Consider the following 16,887-nt stretch of genomic DNA (forward strand, 5'->3'; position numbering starts at 1 on the left):
CTGATGGTGCCCATATCAGCCCTGAGTAACTTCAGGAGTCCTCAGGCCATATTGTGTCGGGACAAAAGTTGCCAGTTTGGGCTGAGCTGAGGCCTTTTGGTTATTTCTGCACAGTTTCAAGCAAAACAGGGCAAGGATCTCTGTTTCGGGGCTTTCTGTGTCATAAATAAATGGTGCTGACCTAGAACTGGGCAGCGTGGTCCCTGCAAGGTCCCTACATGGGAAGCAGAGGGGACAACCACTAATGCAAAGGTGTCTTTCAATCTGTTATGTTACCAGGGTAGACCAGTGTAGATTCTCCCCACAGATCTCACATTTGGATTGTGTTGGCAGGATGGAAGGAAAGGTCTACATCTCCCCAAACTCAGATTTCTGGGAGTTCTGATATTTTGAGAGCATCCCTTGCTCTGCAAATGGCTTTCTTTGCCCTCAGAACTATCCTGTGGCAGGGAATTTCACTGATCCATTTTAAGATAAAGTTATTATGCCTTCATCACTTCACAAATGAAGAGAGCAGGTGAGTTATCGCACTTGGTTACCTCAGCCAGTTGCAGACCCCAAATCTTCACGTCCTGTTTGCTGTCACAGCTCACCCTCAGTTCTCCCTGGAGGGCACACAGTGAGAAATGGGGACATCAGGCCTCTCTTCTCTATGATTTTGAGGTGTGAGCCATGTTTACCCTCTTGTTAAAAGGGAGTCTAGGGATTCACGAATCTCTCTACTTAGGACTGGAAAGAAATGGTCTGCAGTGACATTTGTCAGCATCTTTGGACAATGCTCTGTGGCCCAGCGTGGGATTCTTAGGGTTGTCCTGTGCAGGGCCAGAAGCTGAGCTTTATGATCCTTCTGGGTCCTTTCCAACTCAGGATATTCTGTCATTCTCTGCTTTATGGATCCCAATTCCCCATTCCCACAAAGATGAGTTTTCCATCAGCCCCCATTGCAGCAGCTGGCAATGGGTTTGGTTTGATCAGTGCCACTCTCTGGTGCTTTGTCCTTCTGCTTGGGTTTCTTTGCCCTACAACACAGGAGAGAGGCCAGCTACCCTTGCTCTGCCTGACCTCCCCAAACACAGGACAGGGGAAGAGAGTGCCCTTCTCTTTCCCCATCACCCCAAAAGCAAGGCAGAGCTTCTCCAGGAGGTCACAGGGGCAGGGTTAGGGTAGGGTTAGGGTTAGGATTAGGGTTAGGATTAGGGTGAGGGTTAGGATTGGTCTCCTTTTGCCAAGCACCCCCTGGTTCCCTCCAAAGCTTCCCACTCTCCTGCTGGCACCTGTGTGTGTTGGAGAGGGAGAAACTGCAGAAACAGAGAAGAAATCCCTGGGCAACTCGGAGGAGCGGGGAAGCCTTCTTGAAGGAAAACAAACTCCCGAAAGGCTGGAGAGGGAAAGGGAGAGATTTCCATTCGGAGCATGCACTCTGCTAATCCAGCATAGCCGCCTGTCGGCTAAAAACCTGCATTTCAGGCCCCAGCTGCCCCTTTGCTCCAGTCCCTGCTTAACTGGAGATGTCACAGATGCCTTTGGCCAGCGATGCTGCAGTGCTGGCTGGGGATGAGAGGCTGCTTTGCTGCGTTCCTCCACAGCCAGGGCTTGCAGCTCAGCTCGTCTAAATGAAGAATTTTCTTATTTTTTCTCCTTCCCCCAAGAGTTTTTTAGGGATGCAGGAGGTTTGAAGGTGTGGAAATAAGGGCTAAGGGGCTGGATGAAGTGAAAGGAAGGGAGGGAGAAAAGGGGAAGAAGGCCAAGGGGAGGGGGTGGAGATGCACTGAGGGGAGAAAAGGGATGCTCCTCACCCTCCCTGAGGCAGAGGGACAGAGGGTGGTGGCAGATGGGATCTTTACTTCTGCCCCTTGGGCAGGTCTGTGCCCCTTCCCTGTTGGGGGAGCAGCAGCCCCGAGCAGGGAGGGAGGTGATTTTGTCAGGGAAAGAGGGTGGGTTTCCCCCTTTTGGAGTAGGAAGGGTTAAAAACAAGGGGCAGGTCCCGAAGTCTGACAGGATGCTGAAGTCCCCCAGCTCTCCACACACCTCCAGCCTTATCCCTCTCCCTTCCATCCCCTTCCCTCCTTCCGTCCCCCTCCTCCCCCCTTTCCCCCCTCCTTTTTCTCTGCTCGGCAGGCTTCTCATTACTGGAGCACCTTCCTCAGGCTGCAAACCTGCAGGCAGCACCTTTACCCCAAAGCTGCCGGGATGTAGCACGTACCTTTCACCCCAGCCCATCTCCTCCTCCTCCACCTGCTCAAACTTTCCCTCCTCCCCCGCCAGCCTCCTGCTACCCTGGGGTGTTGCCTGGATGTGAGACCCCACTTCCCCCCCCCCCACATTTTGGGTTAATGGAGCAAGGAGTTGAGGAGGATGCTAGGAAAGAGGTAAAATTACAATAATTAGGAAGGGGTTAATGGCTGTCGCCGTCTTCTGCCTGGGCAAACCGTGTGCCCTGGTGCAAAGGCACGGCCAAGCCGGGGAGCTGGGGGAGGTCCCCCCCATCCCCGCCCTCCCTCCCCGCAGCTGAGGGGCTGGGGAGCCACTGCCCCGCTGGTCCCCGCCGCCCTGTCCAGTGTCCCGTCCCCCTTCCCAGGCTGTCAGCTCCGGGGGAGGCTCCGGGGGGGCGATGAGAGAGCCCCAGCACCCCCCTCTCCCTCCCGGTACCCAGGCAGCGGCACCAGCGTCTCTGCGCATCCCTCTGCGGGCGAGCGGCACCTCTCCGTGCTGAGCCTCCGCAGGTTTTTGGGGAGCGGGGGGTGGGGGGGAAGCAGAAGCCTCGCCATCCTCACCACCACCATCCCGGCTCCCTCTTCCTCCTGGCTCCCCGCTTAGGGCTAAGCCGTCCCGGGGAGGCTGCGCTGCTGAGCCGCCAGCGCGCTCCGGCTGCCGCTGGCTCCTCTGTTCCATCCATCCATCCATCCATCCATCCATCCATCCATCCATCCATCCTCTCCTCCAGGAGGCCAGGGGAGCATGCCCGATGCGATACCGTGTCAGTTCGGGTCCTTGCCTATAGCTGCCTGTTTTACAAAGCTCCGATCCGTGCGTGTGCGTGTGTATGTGTGTGTGCATTTCATCCCTCCCTCCTATCCCTCCCTCCCTCCCTCTCTCTCTCTCTCTCTCTCTCACTCTAATGTGTGATCTGGAAAGCTTATAAAAGCCTGATGTAATCCTTAATGCAGCCCCTGGCTACAAAGACTGGATCTAGTTTCAGAGAGAGAGATTCAGAAGCAGAATTAAAAAAAAAAAAAAAAAAAAAGGAAAAAAAAAGTGTGGGGGGAGAAGAGAGAGAAAGAAGGAAAAGCAGACGAGTGGATTTTAAACAAACATATCTTTCTGAAGAAGACCCTTCTCGCTCCTCGCTGCTGGGAAAGCTACTCTGAACCCTGCTGTATATTTTTTTTTTCCAAAGGAGAAGACTTGATTGTCTGCTTGGATCTAATGATTTACTGGCTTTTAACTGCGTTTTTCCCCTCTCCTAAGGATTCCTCAAAAAACGGCTTAATTATTTTCAGCTTTTCTCTTCCACCTGCCTGTCTGCAGAGACACCAAAGGTTCTCCCTTCCTCTCCCTCCCCACCCCCATTTCTTTTAGGATTTTTTTTTTCCCTTTTCCATTTAATACATACATATATATATATATATATATAAATGTGTATGTATATATATATGTAGAGGCAAGAGTGGAGGAAGCGGAGGGGGAGAGAAGCTCTGCCATCCTTTTGGACTTCACGCGCTGCCCAATGTTGGGCTGGTTACCCCTGGATATGTTGCTGGTTTCCATTTGGAATTTGACAAAGGGAAGAAGGAGGATATAAAACCTGGGGAGCTCAGCAAGGTAAGGGGCTCCCGGCCACCCTTCCTTCTTCCACGGAGGGGAGGGAAAGGGGGAACGCGACTTCTCCGGCTGCGCTTTGCCTGGAGCGCAGGGGGTTCTTCTCCATCCCCAGAGGAGACGGGGATATGGGGGCAGCGGTGGGCGCCCACTCCTCTGCTTTTGCCCCTGGAAACAGCGCCCGGAGGATGTTTTCGTCCCTTCCACTCCACAGTTTGGACTGATAGAGCGTAATTGTTCCCTGACATGGGAAGTTTTAACTTTCGTGCATGCAGGTCCTGTGGGCAAACATCAAGCACTGGTGGAAAATACTGAATGTCTGCAGGATGCGGAAGGGGGAATGCAGACGTGTCCTGGGAAAAGGAGCTGGGGACTGGGTTGTTTGGGGGGAGAGAAGGCAGCCAGGCGAGGGAAGAGGACCGGGGAATCGCGACAGGAGAGCTGCAGAGCCAGCCGGGGCTGAACTGCAAAGTGCTGTGAAGCCGCGGTGCCTTCGCGGGCAGCCCTGGAGTCCGGGACTCCTCATCCCGCAATGTTGGCAAACAAAGTCTCGGAAGCTGCCTGCCCCGGGCACGAATCTGCCCTCATCGCAGCTCCCTGCCTTCCCCCTTTTCCTTGGAGAGCTCTCGAAGTGGGGGGGGGAGGGGGGGGGGGTGTCCGTGCTGGCGTCACTGCTTGTGTGGCACCTACCCAGGGCTGGAGGCTACGACTGGGGAGGCGATGAGCTCCTCGTGTGCCTCCCCAAATGCCATTTCTCAGCACTTTGCTTCACACTGGGGGAGAAAATTAACCTTTAGCCTCTGTGAGCTCCGAGTACGGCGCAGACACACAGACACGCTGCTCCCGGAGCTGTGCTCCTGGGGGATGCTGGCACCCAGGCATGGCTTAGCCTTTCTTGGGAAGGGGGGGGGGGGGGGGCGGGTGGAGAGAGAAGGAGTCTCCATCAGGGATGCGTAATTACAAAGCATCTTGTTCTGAATCACCCTGTGTGGGAATGAATCGCAAAATTTGTCTCTCCCTCTTCCCCCACCGCCCCCTTGCCTTTCACGGCCTGACATTCGCTGATGGAGGGTGGCTGTTGATGCATCTTCAGACTTTCACAGAGAGGTGTTTCAGCCATGGCTCTGCCAAGGCTGGGAGGAAAAGGGGAAAAGAGGGATCGAGGGGCATCAGGTAGGGGTTTCAAAGGGACTTTTCAGTCGTGGCTGAGAGCAGGCACCGGTTCCCGAATGGAAGGGAACAGAACGGGTTGCAGAAGAACTCTGCCAGGTACCTTGGGCTGTGACTCACACTCATGTCCCTGATCCTGCCCTGGCCAAGCAAACGACCCCTGTGAATCAGCTGCACAGAGAGGAGTTGGGAGGGAGGGGAGCATCAAGGCAAGGTCAAAGGGATGGAGGGCAAAAAGACACCCCCCTTCCATCCCTGACCACCCCGTCCCTTCAGAGCTGGGGCTTTCTGAGGCTCAGCCACAACCCAGCTCCAGCGCTGGGTCTGCCGAGAGCCACGGCCAGCTGACAGCTGATGGCTGAGGGAGGAGGAAGAGGAGGAGGGGAGGAAGGGGGCTGAGGAAGAGCAGAGCTACTTTGACAGATGCCCAAACCTGCGTGCGCGGCAGAGCGAAAATCGCGGCCCCTCGAAAGCCTCCCGGGGAGGGAGGCAGGGGCGCTCGGGGTGCGGGGTGCATCTCCCCAGCCCCGTTACCTGTTGATTACCTATAGGTTTTCTCTTACCTGGACAGGCAGAGCCTGAGGAAAGCCGGGAGGGCCGAGCCCCCGACACTCCAAGGAGTTGCCTGGTGACCTCCGCCGCGTAGCGGGGAGGGCTCTGTATTAATGATGATGACTCTGCTTTGGCTGGTGCTGAAATATCTGTATTATCTATTATCAGCTGGGAGACGAGGCTGGAGGCTTCGCAGGGCTGGGATCTCATCCAAAGTCCGGGCTGCTAAAGGAAACAAACAACTCTCCATGCATATTAAGTGGGTCCCTAATTAATTAATGACTCATTAACCTGGGTCCCACAATCCTTCCTGTGCCCTAGACCTCGCTGAGGAAGAGGAAGGAGGTGGCAGGGCAGAGCCGGGGAGGTTTTTACCCTTGGAGAGTGCTGAGGAATTGCACCAGCTCAGCCAAGCCGCACTGCCAGGGGACAGGGTGGGCGCGGGGCTGAGCCTGGCAGGGGACAAGGGACAGGGAGAGGGCTGAGCAGGAAGGACATCCTGCCTGGTGGCTCTCGGAGGGGCACAGAGGTGCTGAGGTAAGGGGACCCGGGGGACCGCCATACGCTGCTCCGGGTGTTACAGTGGGGTCAGGGTGCAGCATCGCTCCTGCTGTGGAGGACGAAAGGGAAGACCAGGAAGGAACTGGACGGGGACAAGGCACAGGCAAAGCAGGAAGAGGGCTCCTAGCCCTTCTTATAGCGCTTGGGATGGTGTTGCAGAGCCCTGGGAGAGGGGCTTGGAGCCCCCGTAATTGACCAGTGAAGGTGGACAGGCTCAGGGAAGGACCGGCTGCAAAGCGGAGGGGTTTTCTGTTAATGGTTGTAACCCCTTCTCCTTACATGAGGGAAAACGAGGCAGGGACGGTGTGCCAGACCCCATACCCGGGATGGGAACTGCGTGTGCGTGTGTGGGAGTCGGGGGGAGATCCTGAACCCCCATCACACCCCAAGCAGCAGCCAAAGGCAACCACCACGTCTGGGGAGCACCCCCCATCCCATTCTCTGCCACCCCAGGGAGACCTGCATCGCCCTGTGCCCCGCAGGCACCCAGAGGTGCTCTGGGACACCCCCACAGCCCTTCCCTCCCTCGCAGCACCCCACAAGCCCCTTTTACAACCACCCCAAACTTAGCGAACCACGCACACGTCCCCACTCCATCCTTCTCACAGCATCGGGACCATCCCCGCTGCAATCCCGCGGCGGGAGGGGCTGGCAAAAGGTGTCGGGCATCGCAACCTAAAGTCAGGGTCCCCCCCCAGCCTCCCCCATACCCAACCAGGTAGCGGGGGGGCTGCCGGGGGCGGCCGGGGCTTGCGGCGAGCGGCGGGGAGGTGGCGCTCGCAGCCCGGCTATCGCCGCTCGCCACCCCCGGAGCGCTCGGATGCTCGGCACAGCCCGCGGAGTGCTGCTCCCCGCTATCCCCCCCAGCCAAAAAAACCCCACCCGCACAGCTGGGGCTCGCAATAAACGCTGGCGCCCACCCCGCACCCGAAACGCGAAACCCCCGGGGTTCATTTCCCAGTGTCCGGCGTCACCTTCCCGTTGGCTTTTTGCTCCCCCCACCCCATGTTTTTTTTACCATGCTCCCCCGCATGTTTCATCTCCTCCCCTCCCCTCTTCTCCCCAGTCTCAGTATCCTTGCCAAAGTAGGGGCTTCCACGGGCTCTCCACGGGAGTGGAAGTGCTGCTGTGTTCTGCTCTGTTACCCCCATGCCCAAAATGGGGGGGAGAGGGGGGACACGGAGCCAGCCCCCAGTTCCGAGGGCTTGCTGGAGGTCTTCACACCATCCCTGGCTCCCTACAAGTGGGAGAAAGGGATTCCCGAGCACTTTGCTCCTGGGAATCCACCCATAGCATCGTCCAGCAGGGATGGTGTCCCATCCTCGAGGGGGAGATGACAGAGGGGCTTCCCGCAGTGCCTGTGTGGCTGCAGGTGGCTTTTCTTTCCCAGTTTCTTGGGGGGAGGGAGAAAGGGGAGCAGCGTGCTCACAGATCCAGCTTCACCTCCTCCCGTAGCTCAAGTGTAGCAGAAATCCTCTGTCATCGATACCTGTTGCAGGGTATCAGCTTGGCTCATTAATTAGCTCCAGGAAAACCTGTGCTGGTAAACAAATGACTCAAAGCTTTTCTCCGGGCCTGATCCCGGGCTTGTGGAATGCTGGTCACCACCTTTCTAGGAGAGGTGCAAAGGGAGAGGAGTATTTTCCTCAAGATGGATGACAGGCTGTCTCTGGAACCAGCTCGCCTCCTCCCCTTGGAGAAAATTCACATCCCCAGGAGAGCCTTCAAAGGGAAGGGAGCTGGCACCTGGCCTGGAGGCTTGCAGGAGAGCCGTGCTTGGTGTCGCAGCATGGATTGGAATGGCTCAAATGTGGCTGCAGACAAAGCCCAGGGGTTGCCATCACATCCCAGTGTTCACCGTTCACAGGATGCACCTGAGTTCCTCTCATGACCCCTTCCCCAAATTCCCCGGGGTCCCTGCTTGCCTGGAGTTTGCTGGGATAAAAGAGAGCAGGAGGGTGATGCTCATGTTTGGGGGAACTTGACTAAGAATTAAATGCTGATGGGGGTTGACCTCCATCCATAAATTTGGGTGGGGATTTGGGGCTCTGAAACACGGGAAGGAAAGGACTGGTGCACAGTTCCCTCTGCAAGGTGGGGATAGGGGTCTCCTTCTTGGTATCTCAGTTGCTTTGAACCATGTCCCTGCCAGGCAAAACAGTATTTGAGTGCCTCACCTGTGCTGGAGAGGCAGGGGCTCTTTTTGACTTGAAATGCACTGCATTCCTTTGGATTAAATACTAGGAAGAAATTCTTATTTGTGAAGGAGTTGAGGCCCTGGCACAGGTTGACAGGAGAAGCTGTGGCTGCCCCATCCCTGGAAGTGTCCAAGGCCAGGTTGGACAGGGTTTGGAGCAACCTGGGATAGTGGAAGCTGTCCCTGCCCATGGCAGAAGATTGGAACTGGATGATCTTTGAGGTCCCTTCCGACCCAAAGCATTCTGTGATTCTATGAGTCATGTGTGACCCCCTCAGATCCCAAATCCACAGGAGACCAGCCCTCTAAGTCCCAAACCACCACGGCAGGGAGCTGTGGCAACCCTCGTTTCTCCAAGCCAGGACCACCACAGATGTCATGCTGGTCTTTAGCATCCTCCAGCATCCCAGTGTTGGAGGTCCCACCTGCCTTGTACCCTTCCTTAATGGTCCTGCTGTCTAAAAGGCAGTTCTTCCACCCCATCCCTGAGCTACTACTGGGGCCCTTTTATTAGAACTTAGGAAACCATCAGCTGGAAGCCAAACTTCTCTCTTGGAGAGCAATCTGGCCGGGCAGCCCACGGGGGGAGTGTAATTCCCTTTCCCTTCTATGCACTCCGTGTGATATTTGGCTTTCTAATGTGGTTTACAGCCTGCTGAGGCTACAAAGCACAACAATAAAAAAATAAATAAATAAAGGAAAGGAAAACGAGCAGTAAATTAAGTCCCTTCAGAACATCCATTTGTCGTCACATCTCGAGTTCAGAATTTCCTCGCGGTGCCTCTTGGAGCGAGGGTTTTGTATTAGTCTGATTATGTTGAGATAATCTGTCATGTTGCTCCAGGAAGCTCTGAGGGAAGAGGAGAGAAAAAAAAAAAAGCAAAGGAGAGATAATATTTTAAATCAGAGGGCTGCTAGATTGGTGACTCTGTCTGGCAGACACACATCACTGCCCCCTTTATGAAAATTTTAATTGGTTACCTCTGTCAGAGAAAATGAGAGATTTGCTGATTTTAATTTGTTGGAGCGAATCGCTCCCTGCCAATGTTATCAAAATTAAACCAGGGATGGTTTCCTACTTTCCTTCTCCTACTCCCTCTACATTTTCTTCTGAAATATCCCTCCATAAAAGACTGATTAAGGAGTGACCAGCTGATGACAAACGAGCTGTTGAAGTGGCAAACTCTGCCGTGCTTGGTGTCATGCCTTATCCCTGAAACAAGGAGGATCAGGGAAAGCAAATGGCATCTGGAGGAAGAATGGACACAGACCTAGTAAGGAAATATAGATATTTTTGGGGAGGGGTAAAAATTGGGACAGATGGGTGTCCTGTATGTCGGCTGAAGTGAGTGTATGAAACAAGATGTATAAAATATATAAAATCCTCCTTCAGGTGTTCCAAGTACCATCATAGTTTTTGGTTGGTGATTTACTCCAGGTAGAGCTGCTGTTTGCTGACTTGACATGGCCTGGGAGCAGGACAGAGGAATCCTGCATGTGTTTGGGGCACCATTTCGTGCATGCCATGTGTATGTACCGCTATTTATTGTTGCCAACTCTTTCTCTGAGCACCGAGCTTTGGTCAGTGGCAGGTCTTGTGATACCTCCTGCCATGATTTCAGCACTCCCACCTGCAGACTCACCTTTTCAGCTGCCTGTTTCCAGGCTGGCTTTGCTAGATGGAGATGTTCCCTCAGTTTTTGAGCTCAGCTGGCCTATAACAAAGTCCTTGCTGTTTGCAAAATGGCTCTTTTCTTCCTCCCCTCTGTCAGCTATTAGGAATATCCCATTCCTGGCAGACGTGCCCTATTCCATATTCATTGAGAATTAGCACAGCTCTCTGTCTAAATGTTTTTGGGATAGGGGTCATCATGATAGCTGTGCTAGGATAGAGCTGGAGCTGAAGCGCTTTGTCTCTGTCCCATCTGTGCTCCTGTCTCTCTGGGGATGATCCTTTAAGCCAACAGCTCCACAGACCGCTGAAGTTTAGGTTACCCAACACCAAAACCCTGTGGCTGGTTTTAAAAGCTGCTATAGTGCAATCCTCCCTGTGGGCCAAGGACATCATCACGGGGCTGATCTCAGCCCCTGCCAAACCACGTGGCTCAGGGCAGGGGTCAGGTCACACTTAATTAAGACATTGGTCTTTCTGCACGTTGGATTTCTCATTTGTGAAATGGGGCAGCCTGGCTTCCTCCTTCCCAGTGGGGCTCTGTGCCAGCTGTGTGTCCAGCTGGATGTGGTCAAACCACATTTCCTCTGGGATCCTGAGGTGAAGGGCACGGGCCGACCACCAGGAATGATGTATTCTTCTTGCGTCTTGACTGTGAGCACATCCACCCTTAAACATTCCTCCAGAGCCATCTTTTCTTGTCCTTTCTCAGTCCTTAATTTCTTGAGGTCCTTCTACAAGGGAAGCGGGCAATTCTCCTGCACCTGCCTTGGATTCCCTCTGGATTAAACACCTCCTTTTCCAGGAGAACCTTGTGGAGCACTGCAAAATAGTCCTTTGTACAGTCCAGCCCAGCCCACTTGGATATTCCAATCTATCAAGCCTGGGGTAGGAGTCAGGCTTTATGCTGGATGTTGTTGAGCAGCAGTGTAACAATGGAGATCTCCTCCCAACAAATATCTGCTGGTTCCTGCAAATGAAAGTCGATACACCTTCACAAGGAAATCTGTCCCAGTGGGGTCTTTTGTATCGAAAGCCCTGTTGGTAGATTTATTCATTGTGCAGGGCCGTTCCCTTAACAAGTCAGTTATTCATTGGCCATTGCTCGAGGGCGTGTGGAATTTATGGTCATAGTCCTGTAATCAGATATTTTGTTATAGAGGGCTTTGCCACCACGAAAGGTCTGAATAAATCAGTATGCAGCAGGAATTGATCCTCTCACAGGCTATTTCTGGATTCAGCTCCTGTTCTAAGAGTATTTTCTCCCTTCTGGAACTATTCTACCGAAGCCTTTGCATGTTTGCGCTGTGGTCAGGCCTACCAAAGCTCTGCTTTGGTGCCTGTGTACAGACAGACACACACTTAGGTCTGTTTTCTGGGCCTGATTTTTGTCCTGAGATACTTGAGGTCCATGCTGCTGCCATTATTTCCTATCCAGAAGAAAAAAAAAAATAGAATTTTTCTCCATCACCTGACTTAAACATCTGCAGGTTGGAAAGAACTGCTTGAAAAGGCTTTAATCAACTGCCAGGGAAGAAAGGGAAATCTGATTTTGAGTAGCTGCACTGGTGCCTTAAGTATTAAAGAGCTTGGCCTGCTAATCTCCACTTCTCAGATGTTGTTCCACAATCTGATCAGCTCTATTGAGCTGAAACAAGGGTTAATTGCTAATGAAATGCTCCACACCTTCGTGCATACAAGGGAAGGGGCAAGGGTAAGCACCTCTCTTTCTGGAGCTTAGTGCGATCTCATCGTGTGCAGTTGATGGTGAGGGAATTTGGTTCTTGCATGTGTCCCAAGGATATCTGTCTGTGAAGGTAAAATCACAGCAGAGCCTCTGATTTTTATGGCAGAAATCAGGGATGGGAGGAGAGGAAAAATCTCTATAACCTAGCAGCCTGTACTGCTGCACCCAGGTCGTGGGTGATGTTAAATGTGTAAATGTCAATGAACCTCTCCCCTGAGCAGGGCTGAGCTGTCTTGGCACTTACACTTGGGATGGAGCTCGGCAGGGCTGTGGTTCCTCAGTGATCAGATGCTGCCTTGCAAGTGTTCCCCGAGGCACAGCATGTTTCTACGGAAGCTCTGATGGCTGCAGGGGTGAGTTTTGGTTTAAGGAGAGTCCATGACAAAGGACATTCAGTGCCTGGTCTGCTCTGATGAATGCAGCCCAAAGGAGCGTAAGACTGTGATAAGGAACATGTGAATTACGTCCACCTGTGGGTAGACAAACCCTGAGGAGGCCAGAGGGTCTCTGAGCTGCCCATATCTCAGTAGAATCATAGAATGCCCTGAGCTGGAAGGAACCCACAAGGATCATCGAGTCCAGCTCCTAGACCTGCACAGAGCAACATCAAGAATCCCCCCATGTTGCTGAGAGTGTTGTCCAAACTGGAACTCTGGGAGTCTCCATGCTGTGACCACTTCCCTGAGGAGTCTATTCTGGTTCCTGACCACCCTCTGGATGAAAAACCTTTTCCTTTAATCCAGTCTAAACCTCTCCTGACACAGCTCCAAGCCTTTCCATCAGATCCTATCACTGGACACAGCACTGCCCTTCCAATCACATCCAAATTCCCACTTTACCACTTGCAGGTCAGCCACGAGGGCAAGTGAAGGAATAACCAGATGGTGAATGTATGTTCACTGCATATTCTGAATGTTTAAAAAAATGACATGAACAATGTTCAATATTTCCTGTCCCGTGTCACTCACTGGCTCCTGCCAGCTCGGGGTTTTCAGATATGTTACCAGGGATAGCAATGCTGTTGGGACTTTCAGAGTCTCCAGATGGAGATGATGCCACTACCAGCAGGAGAGATGGTGACAGGCAGAAGAGCAGCAGAGCTGGGAGGGCAAGGGGGAAGCTGGGAGAGATCCCAGCAGAATGCCAGTTGGCTGGGGGATCCAGTTAAGTGGGATGAGTGGAAACACCAGGAGGGCATCCTTGCTGGGAGAGTTGACATGATTGTAGATATACCCAAGGCATCCCTCAGGGACCAGAAACTGTGGGAAGCGCCTGCAGGCATGGAAATGCCACTGGAAGTGACATTCCCCAGATGGGCAATCCTCAGTCTGGATCTCCTCTACCAAGACCAAGGAAGATGGTGAGATGGGCTGGATGAGGTGATTTCCAGAGGTCTCTTCCACCTTGAAGCATCTGTGATTCTGTGAAGATGGGACACAACTGCTGTAGATTTTGATGCCCTCACTGGACACAGCTGCCCCCAGCAGCTGCCTCCTGGTGAGCAGGAGGTCTGCAGGGTATTTAAAGATGCAGGACAAACTCCAGGGTGGGGCTGTGTGGCAGCACCCATTGTGGTGGCCTCCTCAGAAGAGAGGAAATCTGATCGGGATTGAGGTCTGGGGGCTGAAATCTAAGCTTGTGATGTGTTTTGAGTGGAAGAAAAACCTTTTGTTATGGTGTGAGACAGCCTTACAACCCCTCAAGAAGTAGAGACTGTCCTTCCCTGTGTTGGGACAAAGGCCTGTTTTGATGTCCTGTTGACCTGATCCCAGTTTTCTAGACAAGGCCTTTCTTGGCAAGTCCATGCCCCTTCCTCTCTCTGGAGTCTTACACCGATTTTTTGGCTGGGCTGTGACCAGAGGCAATGCCACAGCACCTTTGGTCAGAAATGTGCACACACCTTGCCCTAAGATGTGATGCTTACATTCTTTTACTCCCGTATCATGAAATATTCATATTTTTGTGAATATCTTTTTCTGTTGTCCTGGGAAAAGCCTCAGCTTGTTCTGCAGTTGCTGGGAATTTTCTGGGATGTGGAACGGGGGGATGCTCCACCACAAGCTGCAACATCTCCTTCCTTGTTCTGTGGTGCTGATGGTTGGTGGGTCCCTCCCTTGCTTGGTCTGGCTTTTGACTTCTGGTTAGGAGCAATGATCTTCCCAAAAGGACCTTTAAGACCATCCTGGAGTGCCCCTGAGGGTATCACCTGACTGTCAACAGCATCAGATACACCGTGGGATGCAGTGCTGGGCATGGGGAAGATGGTTTGTGCCTTTGTTGGATTGGAGCTCATCCTAGAAGGTTCAGGGAACAGAAACACCTTTCTCTTGAGCAGGCCATAAATGTGTTTGCAGAAGATCTCACCACAATTATTTCCATTTTGCCTGGCAAGGGGAATGTGGGGCAAAGCACTGATTTTCCTCACCTCCCTTCCCTTGCCCACAGGAGTGGTTGGATGTAAATAGGACACGGCTCTTCCCAGTCCTGGAGCTGGGTCAGCAGGCTCTGCTTGCGTGCAGATGACAGCACTGGGGCGGGACAGGGAGGCTGGCGCTAAGCAGAATGGCCACGAGCGCCTCGGATGCGCCACACCAGGCACGGCTGCCTTTCCTGTGGACTCAAAACCCTCCCTGTAACCTCCTGTTCTCATAAATGCAATTTATGAGCTGCAAGGTGCCCAGCAGGCCACGGCAAGGTGGTTATTAAAACCCCAGCTTCCCACCTCAAATTACAACCCAAATGCTGTGTTTGTTTCCCACTCAACACCGTCCCTCGGAGGTTTTCTTTCAGTGCTGAGCCCTTTTGAAGTTGCTGTCAATTACAGAGCAAGCAGTGTAATCCGGGGGGAAGGAAATCAATCACCCCGGTGCAGGGGTCAGAATTGGGGTGGGGGATTAACAGTGCTACCCAGCCATCCTTTCCACTCAGGGGCCCATCCTGCTCTGGAAGTGTCGCTCTGATGGCTGCAGCTCCTTAGACAGTCAGGGAAAGAGCATTTCAAAGAGGGTTTTTTCCAGGCTTCCAGCCTGGAAGGTGACTTTGGGGGTGTAATTATTCTGTCCAGTCACCCTCATCAAGCACCGGTATCTGGGGCTCTTCCTGAACCCTGATTTTCTCTGTGGAGACTTGTTCCCTGGGTCATCAAAAGAGTGAATCGTTTAAAGTTATTATGCTTTATTTCTTCCCAAATTGTTGATCAACACTATCTTGTGTCTCTGCACTTTTCCTGATGAGCCCTTTTGGATTTCCATCACTTGATCACCGTGGGTTGCACAACACCAAATATGAGCATGGCCAATGGAGAGCTCCTGAGCACTGAGGCAGCTGCTTGGTCTGTGGCTTGAATTAGGTGGAAAGTGAACCTTTGGCAGAGGTGAGGTCAACATCTGGGTTGTGCTTCACCTCCAGCTCAGCCCTTTTCCTCTGTGAAGCTCCTGGAGAGCTGCTGCTATCTCTGAACTGTTTGTTTGCACCCTTTCCCTCAGGAAAATTTATTTATTTATTTGGATATCAGGGCTCCTGCTGGTGAGTCTTGTCCTCCACATGTTCTTGACTTGATCCACAGCAGGGTCTGGATGTCTGCAGTACTTGGATTTTGCCAAATATTAGCCACAAATACCTTTGAAATGCACAACAGCACAAAGCCTGGCATTTTTGCAGTGGTGTGATAGGCAGATTTGGGAGGTGGGGGACACCAGCCTGGCCCAGCCCAGTGCACAGTCTGCTGATTAATGGGTTTATTTAATAGAATCTGTAGTGAACTATTAGCTACAGTAACTGTTCTTCCCCTTTAAGAATAAAATCTCTGACATTGGTAAATATTCAAGGTGAGAGGACAGCAAGGAGACCTGGGTAGATAGGATGCTGTTGTTGGCACCACAGTGGCTGGTAGAGGTTCTGACTGAGGTTGAGCATGGCTGTGCTCTGTAAAATCAGATTTTTTAGGACATCTTTCCTCCTTAATTCAGGAGTGGAAGTGGGTTTCACCTTGGGACCATCAGAGTTTCTTTTTCTTCTGATTAATCCTTGCAAGTACTTCGCTGCCCCAGCATCTCTTGTGTGTACAGGGATACGAACCCCTGCAGATGTTCAGTCAGTGAAATATCACATCAAATATTAATCAATAATACGTGTCAGGGCTTGTTCTTTGATTCAGAGACCTGGTGCAACTCGCTGCCACAGAACAAAACTCCCTCTGTCTCCCCACCTGTGACTTAGTCTTGACCCTAAGGTTTATTAGGAATAATCCCTGCCCCATGCCATCCCCTGGCTAGAGCTTTGTGTTTCCTGGGTAGCAAGTCCATGGTGTGAATGGATTCCACACAGAATCATGGAATATCCTGAGCTGAAAGGGACCCACAAGGACCATCTAGTTCAGTTCTTGGGACAGTTCATCAGATGGTTCCTGAGACTGGGCTCTGTCCCTGTGCAGTCCAATTGCAGGCAAAAATGCCATTACTGAGTGAAATAATGCTAATAAATAATGAGTGACCAGGAGGAAAAGAAAGGCCAACATGAGAAGGGAGCCATTGGCTTCCATGTCCAGTCACAGTGGGGTGTGGCAGCTCAGATGAGTCTCCAACATAACCTTGACCATCTGGGCAGCTTTCCTGAATCGGCTTGCTGTTTCATAGAATCACAGAACTGCTAAAATTCAAAAAGACCTTTAAGATCACCAAATCCAAACGTGAACCCAGCACCACCACCACATTCACCGTCATCCATGTCAACACATTTTTGAGCACTTCCAGGGATGGTGACTCCACCACCTCCCTGTGAAGTCCATTCCGATGTTTTACAACCTTTACCTTGAAAAACAAAAATCCCAATATCCAAACTAAAACCTAATCTAAATCTTCGATTAGTGTTTGTGGCTCGCAGGGCAACACCAGCCCAGTGTACACAGAGGAGAGACAGCCAGACCTGGCAGCACTTTTTTTGTCCAAGTTTCAGGGACTTTCAGTATCTGGGAAGGCTCTTGGCTCCTCCTTTGCACCACTTCTCAGCAGTAATGAGGTAACACACCACTGACTTCCCTGAGCATCTGTTTCATGGGGGAAGTGATTTTCCTCACTGCTGTACTGATTGGAAGTGGAACAGCCTTCAGTCCTGTGCTGTGTTCCGGGGGGCGCTGAGTCTCTCACAGGCTCAGAGAGCTTTTATCCGTGA

General features: G+C 52.4%; 1 protein-coding gene across 14 annotated transcripts in view; it reads left to right on the forward strand.

Moving 5' to 3' along the window:
* The first annotated feature begins 2,705 nt into the window (after positions 1-2,705).
* Positions 2,706-16,887, forward strand: part of ADGRB1 (adhesion G protein-coupled receptor B1) — a 281,192-nt gene continuing 267,010 nt past the window's right edge. For 6 of the 14 annotated variants that reach the window (XM_042035710.1, XM_042035714.1, XM_042035711.1 and 3 more), the window contains exon 1: positions 3,098-3,822. The gene's annotated coding sequence lies outside the window, so the exon portion shown is untranslated. Of the gene's footprint in view, positions 2,724-3,096; positions 3,823-16,887 lie in introns of those variants that run through there. The other 8 variants (XM_042035716.1, XM_042035717.1, XM_042035718.1 and 5 more) reach the window with 3 other exon arrangements.

This window comes from Corvus kubaryi, unplaced genomic scaffold (assembly GCF_017639235.1).
Source record: "Corvus kubaryi isolate FWS band 111438036 unplaced genomic scaffold, C.kubaryi_AGA036_p1.0 37385, whole genome shotgun sequence".
NCBI classification, from domain to species: domain Eukaryota; kingdom Metazoa; phylum Chordata; class Aves; order Passeriformes; family Corvidae; genus Corvus; species Corvus kubaryi.